The sequence below is a fragment of the Nicotiana tabacum genome, chromosome 12 (assembly GCF_000715075.1).
Source record: "Nicotiana tabacum cultivar K326 chromosome 12, ASM71507v2, whole genome shotgun sequence".
NCBI classification, from domain to species: domain Eukaryota; kingdom Viridiplantae; phylum Streptophyta; class Magnoliopsida; order Solanales; family Solanaceae; genus Nicotiana; species Nicotiana tabacum.
Window position 1 is genome coordinate 7,512,471 of NC_134091.1, and position 15,503 is coordinate 7,527,973.

The window sequence follows — 15,503 nt, forward strand, 5'->3', positions numbered from 1 at the left end:
CAAAAATCTCCTCAACCACTTTCCTCCATGGCTAAACACTCTAAGAACTCCTCTGCTTCCACCAGAAAAAGTACTCGCTCTAGAACAAAACCCCCTTCCTAGCCTCCAAAACAAGTGGACCTAGGGTCCGATCACTCAGAGGGTTTTGCCTCCTCTCAGGCAGAATTCTCAGATTATTCTCATCCTTTAGAAAAAAAGCCCTAGGAAAAAGACCTTTGGAAGAACCTCTTGAGTCCTTTACTCCAAAGAAATCAAAATTTGATCTTTCAAGTTCCTTAGAGTCTGACCTAAATTTCTAGGATTCTCCAAACAAGGATTTTTTCATTGCTCTGAAAGACAAGCCAATCGCTCATGGTAGAGTAGTCAACCTTGAAGACATGGAAGCCCTAAACTGTAAGGTAAAAGATCTATTTGTTTATCAAGGCTGGTTAAAATTCCTCCTTGTTCCCCCTCCTAAAGTCTATGAACCCTTAGTGAGAATATTTTATACAAATCTTCGCTCTAGTAAGTCTGACAAGTTGGAATCCTTAGTGTTAGGAAAGCGTATTTTTCTTGATTGTGCCATGTTTGATTCGATCTTCCAATGTAAGTGTTCTAGTTTTCCCATGCGTTTCAAAAATTCTTGGCCTGATGATTTTGAAATCACCTTTGATCAAGCAAAATAATGTATTGCTAAGTGTTCATCTGAATCCCTCTCAAACCAGTTAGGTCCAAGTGATGTTAGCTTTGGAACTTGTGTCCTAGCCCACATTGTTACAACTACTATGCTCCCTCGTACTGGCTCTTTATTCCACCTTCTCTCAAATGGATACTTTTCTTGTCTATTGTCTTGTGACCAAACTCAAGGTCAAACTGTCCTCCTAGGTTATAAATTTTATGATTGAAAGTGTTGATGATCCTACCAGTCTGTCCTATAGCATGACCATCACTCATATTCTGGAAGCTCATAATATCTCTATCTATAACTATCCCTTCGTCTCAATTTCAAAATCTTACAATTCTAGGGCATTTTCTAGTATGGGATATGTATGTGTGAAGGGCTCCTGGGTTAAAAGATAGGAAGGTGAGGTCAAGCATGTTCAGTCTGATCCCAAGACCAAAGCCTCTATTTTCCATCACAGCCTTAGTAATCCCGACCTTGATGAGAAACTGACTGCCATTGACAACTAGCTGACTACCATCAGAGATCTTCTTGCTGCTACTCAGTCCACTGTTGGGGACATTCATGCAATCTCCAAAGAGCCAGAATCTGATATTTCCAAGATAATGGTTGCAATTCTTAAAGTTCGGAAAAATGCAGTGAAGGCATTTAAGGAAGTACACGACAGGCTTGATGGAGTGACTTTCTCAGCCAATACTAGATTTGAACAACTAAAGGAGGCGATTTGCAACACTCCTACTTGTTGATACCCAATTGTTTCCTATATATTTTTAATACATATATATACTTTCAAAATAGCATATATGCATATATAAGCATGAGCATTTTTATAATTTTTATATAATTTTAAAGGCTTCAAATTGATTTAAATCTTCCCTTTTTACTCATAAAATTTCCAATAATTATCTTTCAAACTATTTTTTGTGGTAATTTAGCCATCTAAATTCCATATTTATGCCAAATACTACTTAAATATTTTTAGTGCAATTTCTATAATTGCATTTACATTTTTTAGTTAATTTGCATATATTTGCAATACTAGCCCTATTAAAGCATAATTACATTTTAATACATAAAATGGTCTTTTATATTTTTAAAATGTTAAACAACTATATTAAATCATTTTAGTATATGAATATTCTTCCAGAAATCATTTATCATTTCTTACAAATTATTAGTGTTAAAATGGCTTTTCAAAATATGGCCTAATTATATTTCAATTTTAGTCCTAATTCAACCCAATCCAATCCCAATACCCAACCCAATTTTTGATTAAAATACCCGGCCCACACCCCAAATACCCGATCCGACCCCCACACCCTTTAATCCCAGCTGTTGATCACAAAGATCAACGACTACCTTTTCCCCTTCCTAAATTAAACCAAAGACCCCCCCAAACCCTATCATTCTCATTTACATTGCCGCCTTGAAATCCCCTCTGCTCTCAAACACTCTCAACCTAAACCCAAATCTCCAAACGCGCCCATCTATGGCCATCTCTGGTGACCTCTCACCATCTCTCAGGCCTCCAATGACTTCTCTCGTGTCATTCTTGTCATCTCTAAGGCCCTCAAGGGACCAGGGCCATGTCGACTTGTATCTAGGGTTCATCTCTCGTCTGTTCCTGGCCATTCCAGATTGATTTCGAGTGAAATCGTCCTATACTAGCCACGATCTATGGTTTTCTAAACATGTTTCTTCATCTCTGTATGGTTCTCTTCGAAACCCTAATTTCGTTTCTAAAACTCCTAGATATGTACAAATCTAAGACAATTTGAGTTTGTTCCTTGTGTGTTTTACAATAGCCTTGAGTTTCTTTACAAAAATCGTATGATTTCAAGTGATTTTTCATCTTTTTCTAAAATTAGGGTTTTCGAAATTTCTTTTAAAACTTTGTTTAATGATTTTTGTGTTTTAACTTCTGTTTCTCACATATTTTGACTGATTCTATGAGTCTACTACAACCTTAACTTGCCTGTGCTGAAAGCCCTAATTTTTAGGGTTCTTCGTTTGGTTTCTGAGTATTAGTATATCTGAATGGTTCTTGCTTTGGGTTCTTGTAACTTTCTTGACTTAATATGCTTCTACTGAGTTTCTTAGTTTGAGCTTTCACTGATTCTATGTGCTTGTGTTCATCTTGACTATTCACATCAAGACTTGTATATTTCTCCTTGATGTTTAACTTTTGTTTGTTAAACTTATGTATCGATTCCTGACTACTCATACTTTACCTTATTTTATATGCTAAGTATGTTAATTCTTCCATGACTCCCTCTTTGACTGAACCCTTGATTATTCTGAATCCCTTAATCTCTGGTTTAATTGGAATACTTTTAAACATTTGATTGTTACTTCTTTACTCAATTTGATTTAATTTACCTGCCTTAATTGTTTTCCTTGCCTTGTTTTTATTCCGCTGATTATTATTGATTTGTTTCCTTAATTAAACTACTGTGCATTTAACCTTAATTACCTATTTTATACATAAACTTTACTTTATTCCTTTCCTTAAATACTGAGTATGTTTTACCGTTGGTTGAGCTGTCCCTTGATTAAAGGAAATCTTGCTGATTCACGTATGGTTTCCCTGATTTACTACTTAATTGATTTATTACCTTGTTTGTTAAGTTTTTGATTCCTATAAAAACCTCCTCTTCTTTTAAAAGAAAAGAAGTACAAGGAACTCTACTTCATCTACACTATTATACTCTCAAAAGCTCTCTACTCTCTTCTGTTCCTTGCAACTCCTATTAGTTCAGCCGGCTGTAATCCAAGGCTGATTACTAGCATTATCTTTACTTTGTATTCTGCATACTCTCCTTAACTGGTATGTTCTGATTCAATTCACATTTCAAGCTATGTGTTTACTTTGTTCCTGCAGTTTATCAATCTTGATTTCCAGTTTATGAGCTATTTTACTTAGTATACAATCAGCATGCCTAGATTATTGTATCACAAATCATGTATTAGGTTTATGGTTTCATACTGTTTAGCGTGACCAAACCCTGCTTGTTCTAAAATCTTGAATGTTTTTTTGGTACAATTTGTTCTAATGTAATTCTGTTTGTCTTAAACCTATGTGTTCTCAACTTAACTTTGCAACTACTATCTATGTATTTGATTGCCATCACTAAGCTGTATGCTAGGTGTTTGTCACAACCCTAAACCCGGACTCGGTCGTGATGGCGCCTCTCATGAAGACAAGGCTAGCCAACTATTCCCAATTCGGTGTTAAACAATTAAACAACAAGAAAACAGTCTAAAATATGATTTAATAATACTAAGTAGCAGATAATATCATAAATATGTGGAAGGACAACCCAACACAGCCCGATACAGGGGTGTCACTAGATATGAGCATCTATAAATTCTACTACAAATCTGATAAGTCTATAAACTATTACAATTGTCTTCTAAGAGATGGAAATGATTAAGAGGGAGAAACACGGGACTACAGAAATCAAGCAGCTAGTCGTGGACTCCGATATCTGCTCTCAACTCGCACTGGCAGGATCCGCAATGCCTGAATCTGCATACAGGGGTGCAGGGAGTAAAGTGAGTACTCCAACTCAGTGAGTAACAAAGGTAAATAAAGACTGAAAGCAATAAATCACGTGAGGCACAAAGCATTCTATAATGAAGCAGTAAAACCATTTAAAATAAGTAATCAGTGAAAAATAGGTAAAATCCTTTAACTCAAGTGTAGTTTCATGAAAAGCCTTTTTCAATAATTAAGCAGGTAATTGACAGTCGATTATGAAAAGTAAACACATAAAGGCTCGGCCCTCGGGCACAGTATCAACAAATCCGCCTCTCGGGCAACATCTTAGAACAATACCATCCCCTCGGGCTCAATCTCACATCACAATGGGTACCCAAGCTCACTGAGGGTGTACAGACTCCTTGAGGGGCCCCTGACGGCCCAAGCGCAATATCAAACCACCTCGTGGCATCATTACTAGGCCCTCAGCCTCATATCAATCAAGCCACCTTGTGGCGTACATATCTCAGGCCCTCGGCCTTAATCAGTCAAAAATCCTCACAAGTCACTCGGGCAGTATTAAAACATGTTTCTCAGCCCAAAATATCATTTAAAAGATCATATAAGTGTTATAACATAGTAAACCTGGCTGAGTAAGAAAAACAGTGAAATATAACATGACTGAGTTCAAGTATAAAGTCAAAACAATGAGAAAATACCAGTAAAAATCCTCGAAGGGTTCAAATAGTTGGCACAAGGCCCAAATATGACGTTCATCCCAAATAATGATGATAACAAATAGATCTCAGTCAAATACGTGGTAAAATCATCAATCGGGATGGACCAAGTCACAATCCCCAATAGTGCACGACCCCACGCTCGTCATCAAGCGTGTGCCTCACCTCAATATAGCACTACGATGCACAATCCGGGGTTTCAAACCCTCAGAACATCATTTACGATCATTACTCACCTCGAACCGGTCAAATCTCTAGCTCGCGACGCCTTTGCCCCTCGAATCGTCCTCCACTCGCGTTGAATCTATCCAAAATCAGAACGAGGACATCAAAATATGCTATGGGAACGAAGCCCAAGCGAAAATAATCAATTTACAACATAAATCCCGAAATTACCAAAACCTGACCCCCAGAACCACGTCTCGGAATTCAATAATTGTTACATCAAGAGATTCCTTATCTCCCCATGAGCTTATACATATCAAAAGTTCAGAAATTCGACCCCAAGTAGTCCATCAAATCCTCAATCAAAGGCCTAAGTTCCCAAGCCCTAGTTTCCCCAATTTTCACCCTTAATTTCCATGATTTCTAGCTCTAATCCATGAAATAATAGCATAGGAACGAGTTTTAGGTCCAAATTCCTTACGTCAATGAATTTCCCTTGAAATCTCTCTCTCCAATCGTCCAAAAAGCTCCAAAGTCGAGATAACATGGTGAAATAGCTCAAAATTCGCGAAGGCCACAATTTATACTTTCTGCCCAGAATTTTTTGCATCTGTGGCCCAATACCCGCTTCTGCGGTACCACATTTGCAGTTATTTTTCCGCTTATACAGAAATCACTTAACTTACAATTTTCTGCTTCTACGATCCCTTATTCGCATCTACGACATCGTAGATGCGGTCCATCTCACCGCTTCTGTGGTTCCTAACTCCCTCAACTCTTTTCGCTTCTGCGACTTCCCTTATCGCACCTGCGGTCCCCAATCCGCAGGTGCGGAAATACCAGAAGCAGCACCTTCAGCAGCTGCAACAAAATTCCAACTTCTTTGTTAACCATCCGAAATTACCCCGAGGCCCCCGGGACCTCAACTAAAAGCACAAACATATCCTAATAACTTATTCAAACTTGTACCAATCTTCAAAACACCTCAAACACATCAAATCAACCAAAACACATCGGATTCAAGCTAAATTTTCTAAAATCTTCCAAATTTCGTTTTTTGATCAAAAATCCAACCAAACCTCGTCTGAATGACCTGAAATTTTGCACACACATCCTAAATGACACAGCGGAACTACTGCAACTCTTGGAATTCCATTCCGACCCCTCTATCAAAATCTCGCCTACCAACCGGAAATTACCAAAATATCAACTTTGCCAATTCAAGCCTAAATCTACTACGAACCTCCAAAATTCATTCCGATCATGCTCCTAAGTCACAAATCACCTCCCGAAGCTAAGCGAATCATCGAAACTCACATCCGAGCCCTCTAACACATAAGTTAACATCCAATTGACTTTTCCAACTTAAACTCACTCTAAAGAGACTAAGTGTCTCAAACCTTACCAAATCCTTTCCGAATTCGATCCGACCAACCCGATACCACATAACACGGAGAACAAGGCATAACGAAGAAGAAAAAGGAAAATAGAGCAGTAACTCATGAGACGGCTGACCGAGTCATCACATCCCCCCTAACTTAAACAAACGTTCGTCTATGAACGAATAAGGAACATACCTGAAGCCTCAAACAGGTGGGGATATCTGCTTCATATCTCCCGCTCGGTCTCCTAGGTAGCCTCCTCCACAGGTCGACCTCTCTACTGCACTTTCACTGAAGCTATATCCTTTGACCTCAATTTTCGAACCTGATGACCCAAAATAGCTATTGGCTCCGCATCATAAGTCAAATCATCATCCAACTGAACTGTGCTGAAATCCAAAATATGAGACGGATCCCCAATATACTTCCGGAGCATAGAAATATGAAATACTGGATGCACACTCGATAAGTTGGGTGGCAAAGCAAGCTCATAAGCCACCTCCCCAATCCTTCAAAGCACCTCAAAAGGCCTAATGAACCGAAGGCACAATTTCCCTTTCTTCCCTAATCTCATAACACCCTTCATGGGCAAAACCTTCAACAGAACCTTCTCACCAACTATGTAGGATACATCTCGAACCTTCCTATCGGGATAACTCTTTTGCCTCGACTGCGATGTATGAAGCCTCTCCTGAATCACCTTCACCTTTTCTAAGGCATCCTGCACCAAGTCTGTCCCCAACAGCCTAGCCTCACCGAGCTCGAACCAACCATCTGGAGATCTACACCGCCTTCCATACAAAGCCTCATATGGAGCCATCTGAATAATCGACTGGTAGCTGTTGTTAAAAGAAAACTCCGCAAGTGGTAGAAACTAATCCCATGATCCTCCGAAATCAATGACGCAAACAAGCAACATGTCCTCAAATATCTGAATAGTGCGCTCGGACTGCTCGTCCATCTGAGGGTGAAAAGCTGGGCTCAACTCAACCTGAGTATCCAACTCTCACTGCATAAACCTCTAAAATTGCGATGTAAACTGGGTGCCCCAATCTGAAATGATAGAAACTGGGACACCATGCAAACGAACAATCTCCTAGATATAGATCTCTGCCAACCGCTCTGAAGAATAAGTAGTACACACAGGAATGAAGTGCGCGGACTTGGTCAGTTGATCCACAATCACCCAAATAGCATCGAACTTTCTCAAAGTCGGTGGAAGTCCAACAATAAAGTCTATAGTGATCCTCTCCTACTCCCACTCGAGAATATCTATCCCCTGAAGCAAGCCACCCGGTCTTTGATACTCATATTTCACCTGCTGACAATTGAGACACCGAGCTACAAATCCCACAATATCTTTCTTCATTCTTCTCCACCAATAATGCTGCGTCAAATCCTGGTACATCTTCGCAGCACCCGGATGGATGGAATACCACGAGTTGTGGGCCTTTTCCAGAATCAACTCCCGAAGCCCATCCACATTGGGCATACAAATCCGGCCCTGCATCGTCAACACCCCATCATCACCTAGAGTCACATCTCTGGCATCATCATGCTGAACTCTGTCCTTAAGGACAAGCAAATGCGGATCATCATACTAGCGCTCTCTGATGCAATCATGTAAGGAAGACCGAGAAACCACACAAGCCAATACCCGACTAGGCTCCGAAATATCTAACCTCACGAACCGATTGGCCAAGGCATGAACATCAACTACAAGAGGTCTCTCCCCAACTAGAATATACGCCAAACTCCCTGTACTCACTGCCTTTTAGCTCAAAGCATCGGCCACCACATTGGCCTTTCCTAGATGGTACAGTATAGTGATATCATAATCCTTTAGTAACTCCAACCATCTCCGCTGCCTCAATTTAAGATCCTTCTGCTTGAACAAGTGCTGGAGGCTACGATGATCAGTAAACACCTCACAAGACACACCATACAAATAATGTCTCCAAATATTTAATGCGTGAACTATGGCAGCCAACTCTAAATCATGAACAAGGTAGTTTTTCTCATGGGGTTTCAACTAACGAGATGCATAAGCAATAACTCTTCCCCCATGCATCAAAACACAACCAATACCAACTCTCGAAACATCACAATACACGGTATATAAATCTGAAGCTGATGGCAAAACTAACACTAGAGTTGTGGTCAAAAAGATCTTGACCTTCTGAAAGCTCTCCTCACACTCGTCCGACCATACAAATGGAGCACCCTTCTGAGTCAACTTGGTCAAGGGCGATGTGATAGATGAGAATCCCTAAACAAAATGGCAATAATAGCCTGCCAAGCCAAGAAAGCTACGAATATGGCTGAGGACGGTCTATGCCAACTCTGAACCGCCTCTATCTTCTTTGGATCAACCTGAATACCCTCGCTGGACACCACGTGCCCCAAGAAAGCCACTGAACTGAGCCAAAATTCACACTTGGAGAGTTTTGCATAAAGCTTCTCCACTCTCAATCTCTGCAACACAACTCTCAAATGCTCCACGTGCTTCTCCTGACTACGCGAATATACCAAAATATCATCAATGAAGACTATGACAAACGAGTCAAGATAAGGCCGAAACACACTGTTCATCAAATACATGAATGCTGCTGGGGCATTTGTCAGCCCAAAAGACATTACCAAGAACTCATAATGACCATATCAAGTATTGAAAGCAGTCTTAAGAATATCCGAGTCCCTGATCATGAACTGGTGATAACCCGAACGAAGATCAATTTTGGAGAACACTCTCGCTCCCTTGAGTTGGTCGAATAAATCATCAATGCGAGGTAAAGGATACTTGTTCTTAATTGTTACCTTGTTCAATTGCCTATAATCAATGCACATTCTCATAGTGCCATCCTTCTTCTTCACAAATAGAATCGTCGTACCCCAAGATGACACACTAGGCCGAATGAACCCTTTATTAAGGAGTTCCTGAAGTTGCTCCTTTAATTCCTTCAACTCCGTTGGTGCTATACGATATAGCGGAATAGAAATGGGCTGAGTTCCTGGCACCAGGTCAATACCAAAATCAATATCCCTGTCCGGCAGCATGCCCGACAGGTCTGCAGGAAACACATCGGAAAAATCCTTCACAACTGGAACAGAATCAATACTGGTAGTCTCAGCACTGACATCCCTCAGAAATTCTAGATACAAAATACAACTCTTCCCAACTATACGCTGGGCTTTCAAGAATGAGATCACTCTACTAGGAACATAATCAGTCACACCTCACCACTCGATCTGTGGCACACCCGGTATAGCCAATGTGACTGTCTTAACATGATAGTCTAGAATAGCACGACAAGGAGATAGCCAATCCATTCCTAAAACGACATCGAAATCCACCATACACAATAATAAAAGATCCACACGGGTCTCCAGATCCCCAATAGTCACCACAGATGACCGGTACACACGGTCTACAACAACAGTATCGCCCACCGAGTTAGATATATGAACACGTGAAGCAAGAAACTCACTAGGCATACTCAAATAACGAGCAAAGTATTATAACACATAAGAAAAGGTGTAATCGAGATCAAATAATATAGAGGCTTCTCCGTGGCAGACTGAAATAATACCTGTAATAACAGCATCTGAAGCAATAGCATCGAGTCTGCCTAGAAGTGCACAAAAACGGGCCTGACCTACCTGATCGACCTCCCCCTCTGGGGCGACCCCTAGCTGACTGACCTCCACCCCTAGATGGGTGGGTGGGTGGTGGTGAAGTAACTGGCACTGAAGCCGATGGCTGATTCACCCGCATACCTCAAATTAGAACCAACATAGCATATAACCGTGCAATCAACTAATCAATAGTAGACTCCCCCACTTGGTTCGAAGCCATAGATCAAAACACACTCAATAACTCATAATGCATGTACTCTATTGCTGCCATAATACCATAGTAAGATTAAACTCAATCTTTCATAAGTTTGTAGAACACAGACCATCTGGTACTTTACATCTTCTACAAATCTCGCATTCACTCTCGTAGTAGTCAAGCCTACTCTCTTAAACAATTAAAATTGTAAGACATACATTTCCCTGGTAACAAAGATCTTCCACTAAATGACACAAGGGATTACGCAAACTTCAGAAAAATCCGCAGGAGATAACCCCACCTACTTTGCCTCAAACTAACATTTCTGTATACCTTTCACCATCATAAACATTACGCAGTCACATAAACTTCCTGAGTCTGAATTCAGACCGCCACATGAAATTTACTCTACTCCCAACTAGGAAACATGGAAAGATTCTTCACACACCCATAACTCGGGGCTATTCCTCAAATCAAGATGAAAATCAAGTACCTAATAGTTCTTCTATCCTCCAGCACACCCTTCTCGTCGTTTTCAAATCGTATTAATACACCTTGCAGTCATAACATACTCATCATGTAGCTATCTAGTAATTACTCCACTAATAGGGACACTACCGAACATACAAGTTCAAAAACACGTGCTCACACAATCAGCACCTCAGTGCTCAAGCTACAGGCAAAACCCAGCCTCAAGTCCTCCAGACTGGCCTAACATCAACGCACAGAAATCACATCTCGCCCCTCGATCAGGGAATCACAAGCCATTGATGCACATCTAATACTGAGCGCTCATGTGCGCGTATGAACACATGGAAGGAATTTCAAGAGTTACATTTCAAGCTGAATCAATGACGCACGATAAGAAATAAAGAATATGAAAGTTTTCCTAAAGGTTCTGCAGCCTCTCGAGGATAAATACAGACGTCTCCGTACCGATCCGCGAGACTCTACTAAACCTGCTTATGACTCGTGAGAGCTATGCAACTTAGGATCTAATACCAACTTGTCACGACCCTAAACCCGGATCTGGTCGTGATGGCACCTCTCGTGAAGACAAGGCCAGCCAACTATTCGTAATTCAGTGTTAAACAGTTAAACAACAAGAAAACGGTCTAAAACATGATTTAATAATACTAAGTAGTAGATAATATCATAAATATGCGGAAGGACAACCCAGCACAGCCCGATACCGGGGTGTCACTAGTCATGAGCATCTATAAATTCTACTATAAATCCGATAAGTCTATAAACTATTACAATTGTCTGCTAAGAGATGGAAATGATTAATAGGGAGAAACACGGGACTGCGGACATCAAGCAGCTACCTTGTGGACTCCGATATCTGCCGGGAGCTCTAAACTTGCCCTGGCAGGATCCGCAATGCCTGAATCTGCATACAGGGGTGTAGGGAGTAAAATGAGTACTCCAACTCAATGAGTAACAAAGGTAAATAAAGACTGAAAGGAAGAAATCACGTGAGGCACAGAGCATTCTATAATGAAGCAGTAAAACCATTTAGAATCAGTAATCAGTGAAAGATAGGTAAAATCCTTTAACTCAAGTGTAGTTTTATAAAAAGCGTTTTTCAATAATTAAGCAGGTAATTGACAGTCGATTATGAAAAGTAAACACATAAAGGCTCGCCCCTTGGGCACAATATCAACAAATCTGCCTCTCGGGCAACATCTCAGAGCAGTACCAGCCCCTCAGGCAATCACATAGAACAATACCAGCCCCTCAGGCTCAATCTCACATCACAATGGGTACCCGCGCTCACTGGGGGTATACAAACTCCTGGAGGGCCCCCTTACGGCCCAAGTGCAATATCAAGCCACCTCTTGGATCATGACTAGGACCTCGACCTCATATCAATCAAGCCACATCATGGCGTACATATCTTAGGCCCTCGGCCTCATAATCAGTATCAAATGTTCCTTCACAACATAGGCCCTCGGCCTTACTCAGTCAAAAATCCTCACAAGTCACTCAGGCAGTAGTAAAACATGTTTCTCAGCCCAAACTATCATTTAAAAGATCATACAAGTGTTAAAACAGAGTAAACCTGGCTGAGTACGAAAAACAGTGAAATATAACATGATTGAGTTCAAGTATAAAGTCAAAACAGAGAGGAAATACCAGTAAAAATTCTCGAAGGGTTCAAATAGTTGCCACAAGGCCCAAATATGGCATTCAACCCAAATAATGATGATAACAAATAGATCTCAGTCAAATATGCAATAAAATCATCAATCGGGATGGACCAAGTCACAATACCTAATAGTGCACGACCCCACGCTCGTCATCAAGCATGTGCCTCACCTCAATATAGCACTACGATGTGAAATCTAGGGTTTCAAACCCTCAAAACATCATTTACGATCATTACTCACCTCGAACCGGTCAAATCTCTAGCTCGCGATGACTTTTCACCTCGAATCGGCCTCCACTCGCGTGGAATCTATCCAAAATCAGAACGAAGATACCCACTCATATGCGGCCCGCAAACCCTGGAATGTACTTCGGTCATGATAGTTGATGCTTGTCTAGCATCTATGCATCTTAACAAACCAATATCTGGAGTCCTTTTGTACAAAACTCCTCCAATGAAGAAGAATCCACTTGCAAACCATCGAATTGTTCTCTTTTGATCCCTCGTGGCCTATATCGGATATACCCCCATTCTGATGTACTCCCTGATGTCGTGGAACCACGGCTCACCATCAAGTTCTTCTTTCACCATGTTACAGTAAGCATGCTGATCTCGGACTTAAATATGCAGAGGGTCGATATAAGCTTTGTCCGGATGGTGCAACATTGATGCCAAGGTAGCCAAAGCATTGACAACCTCATTATGGATCCTTGGAATATGCCTGAACTCTACTGATCGAAACTTTTGACAAAGATCATGCAAACATTGTCGGTACGGTATGAGCTTTAAATCCTATGTTTTCCATTCTCCTTGAATTTGGTGAACCAGGCCTTTCTCCGGCCATCCATGACCTTTCTCCGACCATTCATGGACTTTCAAGGCAGATCCTTGACTTTCCTGGTTCGATTGGTAACTCTCAAGGTCTTTCTCATCTTTTCTGGGTTTTCGGAAACCCTAATCTTTAAGATCTTGCAATTTTCTTCAGATCTATCTTAGATCTGTGTTTACTATGAACTTCTTAAGTGCTTTCTCTAAGGTTCTTCAACTTTTCTTTCAAAACGACTCTTCATTTTTCGACGATTAGGGTTTTCCTTTAAGTTTTTCAAAAGAGCTCTTCTCTGATTTTAATGTTGTTTGTGATTTTGCGATGTTTAAAACGATTTGCTCATGTTGTTCTTCTATATATTTCAGCATGTTTAAAACCCTAGTTCCCTTTTTGGTCTTATCCGAGTTCTGAAATTGTTTGCTTAAATGTATGCTTATTTTAAGTTCTTCGTTTATGACTCTCTTCTCCTTGTTTGACTTATCTGACTTGAGTTCTTATCACCTCTTAAACTCGACTACTGTTGAAGCCCTAATTTCTTAAAAGTTTTGCCACACTTGTTACTGTGAGACCTTTACTTGTTTCTGACTCTCTTTACCTGTTACTATGTTCTTCTTCAGTGTTGATTCTATGTGACTACTTGACCTACTTGACTACTGTGCTTCGAATATTTTTTTGCTACTGAACCCTAGTACCCCTACTGCTACTGTATGTTTGTGTTGCTCCTTTTTGTCAACATGTTTAACTCTGCATGCTTGTTCATCCCTTGCTATTTATATGGTGAAGTGCAGAATCATGTTCCTTTCTTGACTGATCATGATTTCCTCGATCTTCCGACTAATTGTAAAAGGTTTTCTTACGAGCCTTAATTTTTACTCATCTGTTTAAAATTAATTGATTCCTTTCCATTACTGTGATGTTTTACCTTGCTGAATCCTTTTCCAACATAAGCCTATTTTGTACTTAGACTTTGTTATTTACTTCATACTCGTACTGCCTCCTTATATGGCAATAATCAATCTGTCCCCAAACTAATTTCTTCCCTTATTTAAACTTGTTACTGCCCATTAAACAGTGATTCCTTAACTAAAGGGAATCAATTGTGTTAATTGATTCTGATTGTAATTATTTCCATGTTTGTGTTTAAGATTTTACCTCTTCTTCACTCGTTTTCAAAACTATAAATACCCACCCCTTCTTCTTTCAAAGACACGAACAATTTGAGTTCAAGAACACATACTTACACTCAAAACTTTCTCTCTTTTCTCTACTACTACTTGTGCTATTGCTTTTGTCTAGCCGGCTGAACGCCAAGGCTAGACTGTGGAATTTAGATTACTTTTCCTTTCTGCACTTTGCTTCTCTATTGGTATATCCTAGTTAATTTTCAAGCATCAACAAAAATATGTTTCTTTAATTGTTCCAACTTCTCTCATTCTTGTCTACTCTGCTTATGTTTCTGCAGTCAAGTTATATCACTAGCATGCTGAAATATGTTCCCTTCCCCTTTTAAATTAATGCGCTCCTATGTGTATGAATCCCAAACCCCATATCCTCTCTATGTGTTTGTGTTCTCTGGTTGGTTTGTGGGCATGCCAGCACCACCTATTGCTATGCATGACCAAACCTGACCCTTCTGGGGTCATATGCTTCATACAATGTATCCCAAAAACCCCTTGACCCCTTTGTGTGACTACTGATTCTGTGTGTTTGAGTTTTTTGTTCATTACCCCACCTGATTTTAAACACTTCTGCTACTGATTATCTTCAACAAATGGACTTGCCAGTCCAGTTGTAAACAAATTCTTCTTCAACTATGTTCTTGCATTTCCACTATATTCTTACAACCTAGGTTCTGCCCCTCTTGTGTGAGCCTTGACTTGGGACCCTTGATCTCCCTCTGAACTTGGACACATAAGGGCTGGCCCTTCCACACTGCACTCGTTTTTGTCTGGTTATGCAAACCTGGGTGTAAGCACTACCCGGGATCCCATGAGGTCCTTAGGGAACTTTGACACACCCAGGTATGAGAAAGCCTTTGTAACATCATTGGCATTTGAGGTAGTTTATTCTATAACTCAGAGAGGAAGTAAAGAATCATGTTTCCTATGGGTGTAACTTCTAATTTTTGCACTTTTCTAATGTAATTCAGTCATTTTTGGGCTGTAATAATTTGTAACAAATATTGGGGTTGGCTAGGGGAAAGGTATGGGGTGATTATGCATGCTTTAGCTATTAGAAGAGAAGATAACATGCCTATAGGATCTGTT